This window comes from Leopardus geoffroyi, chromosome A2 (assembly GCF_018350155.1).
Source record: "Leopardus geoffroyi isolate Oge1 chromosome A2, O.geoffroyi_Oge1_pat1.0, whole genome shotgun sequence".
Classification (NCBI taxonomy): Eukaryota; Metazoa; Chordata; class Mammalia; order Carnivora; family Felidae; genus Leopardus; species Leopardus geoffroyi.
The window spans coordinates 38,492,098-38,504,324 of record NC_059331.1 but is presented as its reverse complement, the minus strand read 5'-3'; the positions used below and the strand labels follow the sequence as shown (position 1 = coordinate 38,504,324).

Genomic DNA, 12,227 nt, shown 5'->3' with positions numbered 1-12,227 from the left:
GTACCTAGTTACTCTTTCCTTAGCACTATGCTGTGTACCACAAGTAGTGAAAGAAGAAAGAGTTCAGAATTTGTCTCTTGGAGCCTATGGTTTAGAGATAATACAGTGCATGAAACATCAATGAAATACAAAAGAAGGAAATAAGGAAAGAACAAAAGAATGAGAAAGAAAGAAAAAAGAAACCATCAACTCATTCATTTGTCTATTTGTTTATAAGTTAATAAAATATTTGTGAAGGGGTTCTTGTGCATAGGGCACTTTCTTTTGACATCTGATGTGCTAATTCAGCGTTTGATAGAATGCAGAAATTACTGGGGTAGGCCGTAAATGCTTCAGGATATCAGAAAAGTGGTACGACCCCAAATTGAGTTCCCATGGTGGTGACATTGGCTGAGTTAGTGGAGTAGCCTGTTCCACTCTCTTACGTGTGTGTGTGTGTGTGTGTGTGTGTGCGTGTGTGTGTTTCTGTTGAGGAGGACAATGTGCCTGACAGAGGAGTGGGTTTTGTGGGGACTTGACTCCTTTCTTCTCTAACATTCAGTTTCACGGAAGTAGACAGGAGTTCAGTTGTCCTTCTTGCCCCCCTCTTAGCTGAGAAGGAACAAGTGAATAGAAATTAACAAGAGCTGCCTTGGCCCAGGCACAGCTAGGCTGCCTTCAGAAAAAGCGCACTCAGACTAGACCTCATTCATGGTCCAGTGATTGGAGCCTTGCTGCAAAGAAGGAGTGATGACTGAAAGCCCAGTAGAAGTCTTGACTGGCTGGTTTTGTGAGAGTTGCGTTTCCTCTCCTCAGGGATTGGCATAAGTCCTTAATGCTTTCTACATTTGTCCCTGTATGGATGTGAATTCTCTTCATGCTTTTGTTGTACCTGACTGTGTAATTGCATAATAAGATATCCATATCTGACACGATATTATTTAAATATTTTCATGACCAAAATGTCTAATGCTTGAGTCCATTGTGCTAGTGGTTCCTGAGCCCTGGTTGTATGGCGGACTCACCCTCTAGAGAACTGTAGAGGGACATCACAGATCCACTCAGTCAAAACCTTCAGGTCAGAGACCTCAGAATCCAGGTTGAGAGCGTGCCACGATAGGAATAAAGAACCTCAAACTGCAAAGTTGAGGGATGTGTGTGTGTTTGACCCAGCTGAGTGAGGTCAAGGGTATAAGAGAGATCATGTTAAATATTGGACATAATATAGATGCACAAGAGAGGCCATGCCCAAAACAGGATGAATGGGAGAGAAAGAGTTGAGTTCAATTTTTGAGATAGGAGGAACAGTAAAATTGTGGAAAAGAAGGGAAACACTGGTCTCAAAGGAAGGGAGATCCAGCATGAATTAGAAGTGCCCCAGCCCTTGTAAGTGCTTCACAGTTCCCTGGTGTGATGGCTCATGTTATCTCCCACGTGAATGTTGGCACATACTGTTCCCAGTAGCTGAAATGGCCTTCTCCACGCTGCCCACCTTACTACACAGAACAGAGCATTATTCTTAAATATTCAGCCCACTCCTTGCCTTAATTTAAAAGAATCCTTACCCCTGATGCCTAGGAAGGGGCCCTTTTTCTCTGCTCCCTGCCCACGAGTCTCTCTTTTTTCCAGTTCAGCAAATGATGAAATGATGGCTGGTAACTATGTGTTGTGCTCTGGGAGCCTAGCAGACCTCCATTCTCTGCATTGGGGTGTGTAGATGTTGGAAACTTTGAAAAGAATCTTAAAATCAGATTATTGGGTCATAATAATTGTGTGCAAGCTGAGTAATCTCTGGAGCATGGAATGCAAAGGCTTTCCTTCCCAGAGACAATAGCAGCAAAACATTATAAAATCATAGGGTGAGGGTTCCATGAATTCGGTCCCATGTTCTCAGTGCTTGAGGCAGACCCCTCCTTAGGTTATTCCAGTGGGTCTTTAAGAACTCACTTAACAAACCACCAGACTCCATCACACTTCCGAGTGATGAACCGGCTGTGGGAGGTGGCAAACCCCATAACCTGGAGATTGAAGTGGGACTGCCACCTTGCCTTCTGTGGAAGCTTCTTGGTCTAGGACCTGGTTACTCTGGATTGAAAAAGCAGTACAACCAAATGCCTTCTTCCATGGTCAAGATTAATTGGACGCAAGAGTTCCCGCTTCGCTTGTGGCATTAGAATCTATCCCATCTACATCACGGAAAAACAAGTCTAAGATGGTATAGAAACCTCTTGTCTTCGAGTATTTCATTACAGCACAGGGAGGAATTTGAAGGACAAGTGGCATATACCTGTGGGATATACAACAATACTAGTGATACTGGGAACCAGTTAGGTGCTTACACTATGCCAGGCGCTCACCCATTCTGTGCCATTTAGTCTTTGTTACAACCCTCTGGTAAAAGAACTAGGATTCGTTTTGTGTGTGTGTGTGGTTTGTTCTGTTCTGTTTCGTTTTGTTATGGGTGAGGAAACCGAGGCAAATGGAAACCGGTAATTTACCAAAAGTACAGTCGGGAAATGGTGTGGCCGGAGTCACAACCCACGGCAGACCCTCTCCAGAGCTACCATACTAAACCGTCTAGGTGCCTTTTGTAATCAGAAACAAAATAAGCCCCATTACCAGGGTGTTTCATCTCGACATCTGAGACACCAGGAGAGCTCGCACATCATCCAGGCAAGGGGCCACTGCCTGATGCTGACTGCTGTGTTCGAAGAAGATGAGGGAAAAAGTCCGTGTGTCTCACATCAGCAGCAGAAGCTCTTCATTCATGGGGCGCCTGGGTGACTCAGTCAGTTAAGCGTCCGACTTCAGCTCAGGTCACGATCTCACCGTCCGTGAGTTCGAGCCCCGCGTCGGGCTCTGTGCTGACCGCTCAGAGCCTGGAGCCTGCTTCCGATTCTGTGTGTGTGTCTCTCTCTCTGCCCCTCCCCTGCTCATGTTCTGTCTCTCTCTGTCTCAAAAATAAATAAAAATATTAAAAAAGAAAACAAAAAAAGAAGCTCTTCATTCAGGGAGAAGTCACGCGGAGCGTGGCCTTACTCGTGTAAGAAGCCAAGGAGGCTATCAGAATTTTACCTTTATTATTTCGGGTTCCTTCATGCTGACCAGTGACCGTCGGTCCCACTTGTTTTCCAAGAGAGTACAAGTGAAGCCGGCTCTTCGTTCTTACAGGCTCAGTTCAGCCCCCAGCCCCATCCCCAGCTCAGCAGATGGGGCAAAAGCCAGGCTTGGGAGCCATTCAGCTGAGAGATACTGGTTAAGTAATTTCAACACTCAGAGCTTCAGTCTCTTTATCTGTTAAGTGAGCACAGTAATACTTCCTTCCTAGGCTTTCACAGGGTTTATGACCTCCAGCGGATCAGAAGTAGGTCCTTTGAGTTGTTTGCCAAACATGTTTTCCCCTCTTTTTATTCCTTGATTTACCATAGACGTGGTAGTGTCCAAGAGTCCTGAAGTCTGAATTCCAACTTCTATTTTTACACTAGTTTTATATGTGACCTTAATTGTAAGCTATAAAATACCTAGAGCTCAGTCCTCGGCTAGTATAAAATGCGTACCGGTATATAAGAAGCAGTCAACAATGATAGTTGTTACTGTTATTGTTACTGTTCAAGAAGCCATGGAGAATCTCTCCTGCAGTTCCTGTCTTTGTGTAGGTGAAGTGTGTAGGCTCAGACAGGTGAAACGACACGCCCACAGTCGCACTGTTATTAATTATAAAGTCATTCATAGAATCCTGTGTCAGATCTCAATGCTCCTGCATCATCTCAGAGTTAAACAGACTGCTTGAGGGCATTTAGGACTAGCAAACTCCTGCGTACTTCCTTATGGGCTTGTTGGGTGAGTCCCAATAGTTGGAACCTGTTGGAAACTTCATGAGCCTTCAACGAATGCGGAGCGGAGACAGACACTTACGTACCTTGATGCATGCTTCAGATTCTGCTGCTGCGTGTTTACACACACCCTCTCTTTCCAGCCTCGCTCTGCCACCCCCTGTCCCCAAGAAGTAAGCTCATAACTTTTCCCCAGAGCAGAAGACAAACCTTTGGGTTTTTATCAGGTCTCTCTGAAAGGTAGGGGTGTGTGTGTGTGTGTGTGTGTGTGTGTGTGTGTGTGTGTGTGTTTAAACTCCGTGACTGTTAGGGCACGAAAATCCATAGAGAGCCATAGGGCCCCAGAAAATGTTTTCCGTGTTGCAGTTTCTCTGCCACCCAGTGTGGAAGGCAATTATCTTTGGAGGGGGATTCCACAGCCCTGCACGGGCTTCCCCGGCGTAAGATTTATTGTCGGCTGGATTGGGTGTTCTTTATAAGAGCATTTACTCGGCATCTAAAGCGCTGTCAAGAGTGCTACTTCCTGAATGCTTTTGACGTTGCAACTGCTAAGCTTCATTTTCCCGTCTTGGAGATATATTTTTGAAATGGTATGCAGGGATTTGTAAGGCCTCGTGCTTCCCATTGACATTGACAGGAGCTGCACCGTTAAACCCCTGCACACTGCTGCGGAAATTTACCCCCTCATGCCCAGAGCCCTCCTGCAGGCGAGTCTGGCCCGCACGTGTAGCGGGTTCCCGGAGCGGGGAGAGGGCATGGGAGCGAGTCCCGTTGTTTTGTGGAAGTCATGCCAGCTAATCAATCTCAAAGTTAACTGTTTTCTTACTTAAACAAAGGATAGGCAAAAGCTCTTCTGTGGCTTTTTTTTTTTCCTTCCCCTCCTTTATGTGGATCTTATGAATGCCAGAGGAAAACTTGAGCTGCGAGTCAGCTAAATATACTGTATCATGAAACCTGAGGGACCACTGAATTGGGAACAGTGGCCCTTTACTGCTAAGAAGGTGTTTTATTGAAAATGCGCCGACATGCTCTCCCCGGAGAGTGAGCGAAAGGGAAGGCAAGATGCCCGACAGTAACACAGGTTGTTCTCGTAGGCGAGCTAAAATATAGAGTTTGGCACTCCTGGGCTGTGCTCGGGCAGGCAATAGAATAGACGAATGTGCATTTTTACATTAAAAGCGTCATATTTCACCAGCGGCGCCCCTCCCCCCGTTTTTTAAGTGTCTTAATTTATATATTCCAGTTAGCAGTTCATTACCTGTCCCTTTCTCTCTCCAGCTTTTAAAAGTTGTCTCTTGAATAAATTGAGGCAGTCAAAATTTCCTAATCCTGGCAGGCTTACCAGCAGAGGGCAGGCGTAAGGAAGGTTTTGATACGAGGGTGTGTCAGCCTGGGGTCACAGGAGGGTGGCGACGCAATGGGAGGGAGACCTGTGAGCTCTGCGCAGAGGACAAGATGCAGCACGCCCCCTCTGCCTCGTTCCAGGTCTCCAGCAAAGCTGACTTTACTAAATAAAGGTGGCCAGTTGCCTTTTTCAGATATTCAGCGACTTCTACATAATTGAACGTTAAGAGGAATATTCAGGTGTCATCTCATCCTCCCCAAGCCGTCTCTTCTTTCCCCTCCAGTGACCCAGTTCTTGTTAGGCTGAAAACCGGGGGTTTGCACGGGGATGTACCGTAAATGCCGTTCTTCTTTGGAGAGGAAACAAGGGCTCACACTTGATGGTGGTAGTGATGCTTTTTTTCCTGAGACCTGACGGACAAAGCTCTTGGGGAAATGCTCTCCTGCCCCCAAACATGTACTTTTTGAGAACTTTGCACACTTCCGTGTAATCTGTTCTCACCTCATGGCAGAAGCGGCCCCCTGATATCTTTTACGTTATGTTAAAACAAGGGATTATAGTTTTATCGTTAAATGAGAGAGAATAATTGGTTACAGCCAGTCAGATGCAGGGTTTAGGGCAGGATGTTGCCATTTTTCTTTTCATTTTCTTCCACACATGATTTTGCTTACTGGTGATGTTTTATACATGTCTTTACATTTAAAGTGAGGAGGGATTTTTTTGAGGAGGCGGGGGGGGGGGGCGGAGATAATTGTCTTCCATAGCTTATTTACTCATTCTGTTTGTAAGTCACCTGAAAGTTGACATGTCATTGTGTATCCATAAATTAACCAGGAACACTGGCATCAGAAAATGTTGCATTAAATGAAGAGGCTCATGGCAATTTGGAAGGTGTCCTAAAGAAAAATTTAAGCTCCTATGGAACAGTAAGAACTCACAGTCTTTCCCCCTTGGCCAACCAGGCACAGATGAAAAACAACATTATTAACTTCATTGTCAACATAGACACAAGATCAGCATAAACAATATCGATACGGAGCTAACTGCCTTAACCGCCTGTAGATGGATGATGTGTTAATTTATATTTTTAAATAAAAGCACTCAAGAAGGAACCGTGGCTCCTTGGAGACAAATGCCCAAATCTCCCAACTGGGCATTGGTGTTGCAATTTAGTACCTGTAATTGGCAGTTGGTTGGCGGTCTTTGGAGACCTCATAAGTACTCAAGGAAGGCCCCCACCCCCACCCCCCAGAGACTCACTTCCCTGGGAGGGTCATCAAGCCTGTTACCACGGTGAGGGACCACATTTTGTATTCCTGCTGATTCACCGTCTTCCCTCTAGCAACAGAGTCAGTTGGTCGAATTTCTTTAAGTTACTTCATTTCAGAATATATGGTTTGGGTGCTCCCCTAAATTAATTGGAAAAGGTAGAGCAAACGTTAATGCAAGTGTTGCTTGGACGAAGATGGGCAATTGAATTACAGTCTTGGCCTCTCACACAGTTGCTTTTTCAACCCATCAAGTTGTTCATCAGTTTTTATTTCACTCACTTTGGCAGATGAACTTTCTGGCAACAGAAATTGCAGTAGTTACCTATGAGAACATGGTACCATAACTGACTTCATCTGAGCATGTCACCCACTCTCAGTGTTGCTGGAAATAAGTGAGCAGAGTCCATTCACATATCCGTTCTCTGGTTATTTGCAAGCAGTTTCTGGCAAAGCAGGAGCTCAGGAGGAGCTAAGGGCCACGTGGGCCAGGCACCATGGCGGGTGTCTCCTTCCCTGCCACGCCATTCATCAGTGAGTAGGAATAATGTCCTGACAACACGTTCCTTCTGACTCTTCACTTAATACATCTTCTCCCCATCCTCAGCTCTGAATGGGCAGTAAAACCTTTCACTTTCTTCTGCGTTCAAGGCTAAGGCTCGGCACAACCAAGTATAATACATGATTTTAGTCCCAGGTGTGTTATTTGGTGGTTAGAGTTTGGTGTGGGATCATAGTAATCTATTCTTAAGTACACAGCCAGCTGCACAATGGACTCATTTAGCAACTGACAGGTTTCTTAATATGTGGTGTTTGAACAAGGGCTGTATCTGTTGTGGGTGTTAGGATGTGGGCATCAAAAATATTTTTAAGTACAGTATTTAGCATTTCCTTCACTCTTCCTTAAACATTAGCCTTTTCTTCCCCCAGATATTCATTTTATGTGATCATGGCCTCTTTTTTTTCTCAAACAATTCAGTCTCTGCTTCACCTTGTGACCTGTGGTGCTAAGTATGTTTGATTCTTGGAGGAGGAAAACAAAACAAAACAAAACAGTGTTGCCTTTCTAAACCTCAGTTTCCTCCTCTGTAAAATGGGGATTGCGTTTCTGTTCAAGTTACAACAACTAAATGAGCCCCCTTAGCTAAGTAACCCTTTCTAAAGCTCCCACACTCCAGATGCTGCTTTTTGGAGGGGTGGCAGGAGTTTTCTGTCAAGGCCTTTCCAAAATGACCTGACACTCACATTGGTGAATAAGTAACATTACCTGAGTCTTCTAAGTTTTAACCACAAGTTTTAACATTATATATCGTGCTCCAGCAGTGAAAGGTTTCAGTTCTCACTAAAATCCCAGAAACGGTACAGGTTGACAGGACCACATGGAAGGGGATCCTGAAGAGTCCAGAATTAATCACAGTAACCTGGGCATATACAGCGTATCCGTGTTTATCACCGATGCTACGTTTCCTTGCCTAGAAGTAGTGTGTGAGTGAGTCACCATGTCATGTTTGGAGAGAGGGCCGGAAGGGCTCCAGGTGGCCTCTGAGTTAGCTTGCTAAGTTACTTGCCTCTCCATAGTGTCACCACCCCCCTGCCATCCAAACCTTCAGTCCTTTAAAACCCAACTCCCCAAGGGGGCATCCCAGACCTTTCCTGCTCCCACTGATCTCCCCCCGTCTCTGTGGTCCCAGGGTGCTTAAAGCCACTGCTGTGCAATTTAGTGCTTGTGTAAGAGCTCGTTGCATCACTCTCTAATTATTTTGTGTAAGGCTGTCTCCACAGGCTGGGTCATAAGCGTCTGTAATGTTTGTTGTTTGCTTGTTTGTTTGTTTGTTGTTTTGATGCTCCTGGAGACTTGGCTCATAAACACTGACCTGCAAAGGAGTTAACCCAACTTGTAAAAGCATGCATGAGTTTTATGGATGCCTCGTGAGGAACTTGTTTTTGAAAAAAAATGAATTGCCTATTCAAAGTGCACTCCATTTTGTTCACAGACATCAAATCTCAAATTAATTTTCATACCTTGGAAAAAAAAATCACGTGTATTTTGAGATGACCATTTCCACTTTTCTCACTGTGCATTGGTTGGAGAGAACTTCCTATATTTTTATTTCCTGTCTTTGGGGCCCCCGGCAGCCCCTCCCGGAAGAGTGTCTTGTCTCTTTAAGAGTCAGAACTCTACTGATTCATGGTACCTTCTGGCAGATTTAAGGCCCCTCTCCCCAAAAAAGAACGCCCTTGCTCCTTCATTGAATATTCATGAGAGGGTGGGGTCACATTTTTGTGACCTGAAAAATGCCATTAATAAATTTGTTGCCTGACACAAAAACACTTCAGGGTGGAGAGCGACCTGCCATGCACCCGTTTAACATCTGATCATAAGCTGACAGTCAAATGAAGCTTTTGTCTCTTTCGCAGCCAGATTAATGGGGGAATTGTCTGCTCCCCCGCTGACCTTATTGAAATTCAGGCATTTGCTTGATTGGAAATATTATCAATATGCTTCCTGGTTTGTTCTAGCCTGCATTAAACGCCTCAGACAGAAAAATAATTTCACGTGAAACTCCTGGAACTGCTGGGTTAGGATCTGTGGTCTTTTTGGTTTTTTTTTTTTAATTGAGGGAAAACAGGTAATCATTGATGTCACTACTCCTTTTCCTCGAATATTTTGAGAAAAATAATCAAGCTGTGACGAGTTTTGTTGTTGGTGCTTTAAGCATAGGCCAAGAAGTTTTTCTCTAAATTTAAAGATGGTGAATAGCTGCCGAAAATGATTGAATTAAACCTGGCACTTAGATCCTGCCCGCCGAGCCAACAAAGTTTCGCATATTGGTGACTTTTTTTTTTTTTTTTTGAACATTATACTCAGCTTTAAATAGCATTAAAGAGCAGTGACTATTTCTGATAGAGGTCATCTCCAAGTGCTTATGGAGAGTAGCTTTTGTTGTTGCTGTTGTTGTATAAATAAGAAAGGAATTTAAAGAATTATTTCTTAGCGAACTTGGGGCAGATGCCTTCTTGAGCAGCTGTCGTTCTACAAGGGGAAGTAGCTGGGTTCAGCGACGAGGCACGTTTGGTTGTTATTTATTTCAAGCCCCGTGTCGGGTTAGTTTTCCTGTGCGCGCACAAGCACACTTTGGCGAGCCCGACTCTCGGAAAGAAAGGAGGTGGGGAGCGGTGTGGGGGGTGGGGTGGGGAGGCCGAGGCTTGCCTCCACCATCCCCGTGAAGCGAAAGTTCTCTGCAAAGGCCGGTTTTCGAGGAAAGCGCTTCTCTGCTCTTCCCTGGAGCCCCGCATCCCCTTCCGATTCTAAACAGTTGCTCGGAGCAGTCGGGTGTGCGCCGGGCGCGCCGGTTCTCCCCTCCTCTGCCTCTCGGGTTTCTCCGAAAGGTTAGGACAACTCTTTGTCAGTTTCCAAGACGAAACAAACGCGCAACCCAACCCCAAAGCCCCAAACCCGCAGCCCCGGCCGGCGGGAGAGATGCGCGCCGTGCCCGGCTCCCCAGACGTCAGCCAGAGGCAGGTCAAAGGGTTAACAGCAATTAAGAGGAGTTGCTCTAGAGACAAAAGCAGGATTTCGCCAGAGCGTGATTTCACCTGCCGCGCGGAGGGGGCCGGGGCGCGCGGGCGCGGGGAGCGGGCCGCGGAGCCCATTGTGTGGGGCGCGGCGCGGCGCGGCGCGGGGTGTTTAGAGGCGGGTTGTGATTGGTGGAGCAGGGCGGGGCGGGTGGGCGCGGCGCGGCGCGTCTTGTCAGCCCGCGAGCCGGAGCGCCCCTGCGCGCGTGCAGTCCGCCTGCACGCCGAGGCCGCCGGACCCCACGCCCGGCCCGCGCGGGCGCCCCGAGCCGGCTCCGCGCGCCTGGCGGCTACATGGAGAGTGTCAGGTTGGTCCCTATGATTGATCTTTGCCGTTCTGCTCTCCTTCCCCGGGCTCCGCGGTGCCAGCTTCCTGGGGCCTCACCGGGGAAGGCTGGAGCGCCAGAGGGTTTCCAAGTTGAGTCTTTTTAAAAAATAATAACAACAATCGCTGTTTACCAACTTGGGTGGGAGTTGCGCTCTGGAAGTGGAGGAGAGGGAGGGAGGGAAGAGGTGGGATGAAGGGAGCTGCAGGCCTGTGAGTCCAGGAGACAGAGGTTTTCCCCCCTTTCTCTCTCGCTCTTTTTTTTTTTTTTTTTTTTTAAATGTTCATGGGTGGGGTGTAGTTGAGAGTTGGAGGAAGTCCTGCCTGTGTGTTGCTCTCGCGCTCTCGCTCTCTTTTTCGTTCGCGATTCATTTTCTGCTGGTCTGGCCTTCACGCAGCCACTTTGGTAAAGCCCTCGCCATCACTCCATTCGGGGACGTATCTGGGGTGTGATTTATGTCACTTTCAGAGCGTGTGAAATATACAAGGAGCCTTCCGTCGCAGTGTAACCCGTGTGGATGTTTCTTTGCTTCTGATAGTTTGTTTCTATATCTGTCTAGGCTATTTTCAGCTTAGCTGTTTAAATTCAAGGAGTTCACACACAGCGGGGGGGGGGGGGGGGGGGGGGGAGGGGGTGAAATAAAGCCCCACACCAAAACAGGCGGGCAAACCAAGGGACACTCCGGCAGGTTGGGGAGTCTCCAGCGTCTGTTGATCTACTTAGCCGGTTAATTAAGTAGGGAGCAGGGTTTGGGTGAGGGCGTGCAGCCGACTGAGGAATTGCCACGGGGTACTCCAGTCTTCCCCTGCTCTGAGTGTAACTAACTCAACTGTCAAAACTGCCTGAAAGAGGGTCAGTGGAAAAGAGACTTCTTTCCCCCCGCCCCCCCCCCTCCCAACCCAGAGTCGTGATGGGAAGGAGAGGACCTTTAGGAAGTGGGTGGTAAAGTTTTAGAGCAAAGTACATATAGACTCTTCCTCTTTGGGATTAACTCCTTCAAGGCCTACCAGTTACAAGGAAAATAGAATAATTTTATATTCTTGTCCACACAGACCAAATGTTCTAATCAAGCCAATTTAAAAATGCAAATCATCTAATTTCCATAGATTCCAACATTCTGAAAGTGACACATTTGGGGGAAAAATTAAGCCTGATAACAGGAAATGTGAATCATACTATCAATGACTAATCTTGCTTAAGAAAAAAAAAATAACTTACATTTATTTTATCATTAGGAACGCAGTGTTAAAGAAGCTTTTTTTTTTTTTTTTTTTTTAGTTTAATTGAAGTTTTTTTTTATTTTAGAAGTGGCCCGGTATTGCTTTTTTTGTTCGTTTGTTTGTAATGGATTTTCTAAGGGGAATGTATATGTGCAATGAGAGATGGTTATGTGGTAAAGTGTTCAAGCTAGCATGTCATTGTCAAAGACCTCAAACATGATCACATTGAGATTCTAGTTTAGGATTTGATGTGTTGGTGTTATTGTTGTTGAAAAGAATACAAAGCTTTCTTGAGTGTTAAGACTCATCACTAAGTAAACCAAATGAAGACAGAAGCACATTCTGAATCCCCTTCGCATCAATTGAAAAAAAAAAATGTCTACTTGTATTTTATGTGATTCTTTGTAGCTGCCTGACACATTTCAGTGAAAAGTGTGTAAAAATGAAACCAAAATACAGACTGCCTACCCAGAGACAGTGGCTGACTTACTCTAGGATGTGATAGAGTTGAACTGAAAACGGATTGGGCTGACACTTGATAATCAAAGTTGATTTATTGTTCATTAGTACTGCATTAGCCCTTTCAGGCAAGACAGTTATTTGTGTAGTGGCCTGTCAAGAGCGAGACTGCAAAGCACCTGTCATTTCTAAGGCATGAGATAAGCAACTAAATATTAAGA

The 12,227-nt window shown here is 45.9% G+C and overlaps 1 protein-coding gene across 9 annotated transcripts in view; it reads left to right on the top strand.

Moving 5' to 3' along the window:
• FOXP1 (forkhead box P1) overlaps positions 1-12,227 on the top strand; it is a 507,364-nt gene that overhangs the window by 389,342 nt on the left and 105,795 nt on the right. Inside the window, exon 1 of one of the 9 annotated variants that reach the window (XM_045493549.1) lies at positions 10,141-10,309. The exons of 6 other annotated variants lie outside the window; for them this stretch is intronic. The gene's annotated coding sequence lies outside the window, so the exon portion shown is untranslated. Of the gene's footprint in view, positions 1-10,140; positions 10,310-12,227 lie in introns of those variants that run through there. 2 more of the 9 variants (XM_045493551.1, XM_045493550.1) reach the window with 2 other exon arrangements.